The 5407-nt window shown below is 38.0% G+C and overlaps 1 pseudogene; it reads left to right on the top strand.

The window, feature by feature from the left end:
* The first annotated feature begins 422 nt into the window (after positions 1–422).
* Positions 423–4259, top strand: LOC137586317 (NADH-ubiquinone oxidoreductase chain 4-like; annotated as a pseudogene).
* Positions 4260–5407: the final 1148 nt, after the last annotated feature.

Genomic DNA, 5407 nt, shown 5'->3' with positions numbered 1-5407 from the left:
TTATACTTTTAACCCTTAGTCGTTGTTCTTCTAACTATGCCATGCATGGACCTTTTAGAGTCCCCTGCTCTGATTACAACCTTCTATTCCCGGTAATCGGCTCAGAGTCTTCTATTAATATACTTAAAACATCTATCCTTTCCTATTTAGTTCATAGATAGCTATAGTATTGTATGTTTGTCTGTTTTTTTCTATTGTGTATGTGTCCACGTGACTGCTGCACCCCTTGGTCAGTCGGGTGGGAGATGGGCAGCTATCTGCTTGCCACTTGAACGTATTGCGCATAGTATCGTCAACGTCCGCTATTTAACAGTTTGAGGACGAAATGTGCTTCGAATGGCCTACTCAACCCAAGAATTCAATCAAATGGAGAAGCGAATGACCATCCGCAGCATGCAGCCGGAATAAACCGAAAAATAATAATGACGGATGATGGTGCCATCAACAGTCCACAGGCGACGAGTACCAGACCGCAGATCATGCCGCACAAAGCCAATGGCATAACACAACAACAAGTAGCTGCTCGACAATCAAAGCCGAGGACCAACCTTTAAAGGAGATCCAAAAGAATGGCCACTCTTTATAGGTGCAAGTGAAACTAGACCACGGATTAGTGGATACAGCAATGAGGAGAACGCTTTGCGTCTGCCGAGATGCCTAAAAGGTAGGACACTTGAAGCCGTGCGATACAGCTTACTGTTCCCAGGAATGCAGCCGAATGTTATAAGTACTTTGTGAATATACTTTGGATGCCAGGAACTCATAATAAAACTGTTGATGGAGAAGTCTGCATTTGCGGTGAAAAATATATGCGCTCCCAATAAGCAAGCAAACAACACTAAGTTATTGCACGAGCTTATCGAGAAAATGGATCTGATATGATGCTTAACTGGACCCTGCGTTTAAAAACCATGCCCTACCCGAAAAAACATAGAGCACGTAGCGGACTAGTTGTTTGAGTTGGCTGAAGCGGCGAGTCGTGTATGGGCGCCAAACATATTATTAGAAAGCAACAAGAAGAGAATCAGGCGTTAGGCGTTAGGCGTGAGGCGTCATACACATATAGCAGCACCCACAGAGAACTAAAAACACTTCTTCTGTGCGATCTGCAGACGACATCACAAACCAGTGTCTTGGAAGCGCAAGATAAATAACAATCACCTATATGCTCAGTGCCAAAAGAACATCATCGTCTTCTTCATGGAGAGGTGACGGAAAGCGCCTTACAAAATCATTGTGGGTACCTAACTAACCAGCCAGAATTCTTTGTTCTTATCGTTCCAGTCACTTTGCTTTGGTCTTGCAGCCGTGGCGATGATAGCAAATAGAATATAACAGAGGTATCCGCATTTAAAAAACCTGTCTATTTCGAGTTTCATTAACGCAATGCCTCAATTGATAATTGGCAGTAATAATCCATGATAATTGGCAGTAATAATCCAAGTCAAATATAAAACATCCACGCTCTGGAAGAAGAGGGACGTGTTTTTTTTAAGCTCCCGCGTTTTTAACTGATTTTATATATTTTTATTTTGTTGTATCGGCATCGCGATCGAAATTTAACCATACCACTCGTTGCGTTTTTGTGTGTTTGTGTTAATAATTTTTAACAACTTTAATTTCTGTTTATTTTTTTTCTAATAACCTTTGTTGCTTGTTATTTTCTTTTCTTCCACTTTCTCCCACCTTTATCTAATTTATTTCTTTCTTGTAAGTCACAAGCAACGCTCATTTGTTGTTGTTTTGCAATTTCATTGAGTTCTTGTTGCAGTGTTTTTGTTATTGTGATTTCTAGCTCCCGCGCTCGCGCTCGCGCTCTTTAACTTTTTATACCCTTGCATGAGAAGCTGAGTCGACGTAGCCATGTCCGTCTGTCCGTCTGTCCGTCCGTCCGTCGGTGCGTATGCGTTTTACTCAGCCATCTTAGGAGCTATTGCGATGAAATTTTTTTCGGGGCTTATTACCCGGGTGAGATTAAGTATGAAAATTATCAGGATCGGACCACTATTTCATATACATAGCTCTAGAAGAAACATTTTTATAAAAAATGGAGTATCCCCATGAAATTTACTACGATGATAGTTTTGGATATAAAAACTTAGATTCCAAAATTTCAGTAACAGTCAATATAAATCGGTTCAATCGCTGCCGGCAGCGCTGCTTTCTGCACATGCATACACACACAGACGCAACCCTACATGAACTGTATGTGTATGCGTGCGTTGCTTTGCTTAGGAAATGAGAAAAGAAGAACAAATTGTAATATAAAGAGTAAAATTCTTTTGTTTGAATATTGATGAATTGAGTTGCAGAAAACAAATTTTGAACATGTAAAATTATTATTGCCAAGGACTGCAAGGGTATATAAACTTCGGCATAGCCGAATTTAACTTCTTTGATATTTTTTTTTTCGTTTTCGTCTTACTCGTCGCCGTAATTTGCGCTCCTATTGCAGTCTGTTGTGTGTCTATAATATAGACTCTATATCTGTTAGTGCTCTCTTTTTCATTTAACCATCAATATCTCTCTTTCTTATTATTTCTGGATCTCAGAGTGAGTTATATATTTTATACAAATATAATAAATAAAATGGGTACAATAAATTTTTATTTAAAAAATAATTTTATATTTAATTATGATCTACTTTATTTTTGTATATTGTGTGCCTTTTTAGTTAAAATACCTATGTATATTTATACCCTTGCAAAAAGGGTATATTAATTTTGGTCAGAAGTGTGCAACGCATAGAACGAAGCATCTCCGACCATACAAAGTATATATAGTCTTGATCAGCACGACGAGACGAGTTCCGTCCGTCCGTCCGTCCGTCTGGATCAACGCAAACTCCTCCTAGACCGTAAGAGCTACAGAGCTGAAATTTTGCACGTAGGCTTGTATATTCTGCAGTGGTTGTTGTTACCTCGAATTCAGCCGGATCGGACCACTATATCATATAGCTCCCATACAAACCCCAAAGTCACGAACAGTGACTTTTCTCAATAACTTCGTTATTTTCTGTGCTATTATCGTGAAACTTAATATTAAAGAGTTTATTACGCCTACAAGCTACTACTGTGCCAAATTTAATCAAGATCGGATGAGTATATCATATAGCTCCCATAGGAACGATCGGTCGACAACAGTGACTTTTGTAAATAACTTCGATACTTTTAACGCGATTGCTTTTAAATTAAACATTTGTTAGTTTGATATATCTGTTAATAACTGTGCCGAATTTGATAAAGATCGGGTGACTATATCATATAGCTCCCATAGGAACGATCGGTCGAAAACAGTGACTTTTGTAAATAACTTCGTTACTTTTAACACGATTGCTTTCCAATTAAACGTTTGTTAGTTTGATATATCTGTTAATGACTGTGCCGAAATTGATAAAGATCGGGTGACTATATCATATAGCTCCCATAGGAACCATCGGTGGAAAACAGTGACTATGATCAATATCTTCGTTATTTCCTATGATTGTAGGCCATTCTTTCGCAAACATAAGCCTTTTTAGATAAAACGTTCTTCCACATTGATGGCTAATAGGTAAGGAAAGAGTTACCAAAAAAGTTGCAAGGGTATACAAACTTTGACGCGGTCAAAGTTAGCCCCGGCCCTCTGGTTTTAGTTCATTTATGATTACCTAAGGCTCATGTCGAAGCTCCTGTTTCTGGGTCAATAATTTTGGCCGGAATTATGTTAAAATTAGGAGGTTATGGGTTATTACGAGTATTATCAGTAGATTTAAAGGCTTTAATTGCTAATTCTTCAGTAGCTTATATAGGAATTATATTGGCAGGGTTATTAGTAATAAGATATTGAGGATTAAGAGGTTCTTAAACTTTAATAATTGGTCACGGGTTATGTTCGTCAGGATTATTTTGTTTAGCTAATATTACTTATGAACGTTTAGGGAGACGAAGATTATTAATTAATAAGTGTTTATTAAATTGTATACCTGCTATAGCATTATGATGATTTTTATTAAGTTCAGCTAATATAGCAGCTCCTGTTACATTAAATTTATTAGGAGAAATTTCTTTATTAAATAGAATTGTTTCTTGATCATGAGTTTCTATAATTATATTATCTTTTTTTTAGAGCTGCTAATTCATTATATTTATATTCTTTTACACAGAAAAATTTTTTCTGGTGTTTATTTATTTAGTAATGGTAAAATTCGGGAATATTTATTATTATTATTACATTGATTACCTTTTGTTGAAATAATTCTCTCTCAACTCAATGCATGAATGATCACACACATATGAATATATATATGTAACTTTGTATACTCTCTCACGAGATGCGTTAAAGAGAACAATGACTCGATGAGAGAAAAATAGAAGTTAGTCGCGAATAAACTGCACAACCAACCACACGCATTCTGTTGTATTATAACAATAGGTTATGGGCCCAGGCAACGTGCCTATGTGGTTGCTGTGGTAATTTCTAGAATAAATTAGTTTTCGTGCTGTGTTCTAGACGTTTTTTTTTCACAAAGTATATAAAAGCGAGTATAATGTCGGCGTTATATCAGATAGATAAACTCGAGGACAGTAATTATGACTCGTGGTGCATCCAGATGAAATGTGTGCTGGTGCATGCGGATTTGTGGAATGTGGCGTCAGGCGTATTGGCAAGTCCAACTACGGGGGAGAACACCGAATGGATCAGAAGGCATTGGCAATGATCACCTTGTGCGTGCACATGAGGCTTGGAAGAAACTTCAGGAAGCTCATCAACCCAGAGGACCCGTTAGAAAAGTAGCACTTTTCAAGAAATTGCTAAGTAAACGCATACAGGAGGGTCAAAGCATATCGAGTTATCTGTCGGATTTCAAGGAAATATTGGACAAACTTGCTGGCGTTGGAATTCAAATATTGGACGAGCTTATAACGATTATTTTGATATCCAGTCTTCCAGACGAATTCGACAATTTCGTTGTCGCCATAGAGACGCGCGACAGCTTGCCGAGTTTCGACATGTTATGCATAAAGCTGAGAGAAGAAGAAGAACGCAAAAGAGAGAGCGAAAAACCGATCGAGAGCGCAAAAGTATTTACAGTGGTGGAAAAGCAATCTATGCAGAGAGACAATTCGAAGAAAAAGCAAAAAGTTTGGAACTGTTTTGCCATTTTAAAGCAAATTGTCCCAGTGTAAACGGTCGGAAGGTTGCATCGAACCCGAATAAGGCAGTACAGTCATCGTTAGGTTTGCTGAACGCGTTGGACGTGAAATGTTTGGAACGATCGAACTGGTGTCTGGACAGTGACGCCACCAGCCATATGTGTTGCGACACAGATTTGTTTTCAAAATTTGAGAAACATTCGGAGAAAATTGTTTTGGCTGATAATACCTTTCTTCAGGCTAAAGGAAAGGGCGAGGTAAAGCTGAATATG

The sequence above is a fragment of the Drosophila tropicalis genome, unplaced genomic scaffold, assembly GCF_018151085.1.
Source record: "Drosophila tropicalis isolate 14030-0801.00 unplaced genomic scaffold, ASM1815108v1 contig_979, whole genome shotgun sequence".
Lineage (NCBI taxonomy): Eukaryota > Metazoa > Arthropoda > Insecta > Diptera > Drosophilidae > Drosophila > Drosophila tropicalis.
The sequence above is the reverse complement of the archived record's forward strand: the minus strand, read 5'-3'. Positions and strand labels throughout refer to the sequence as shown.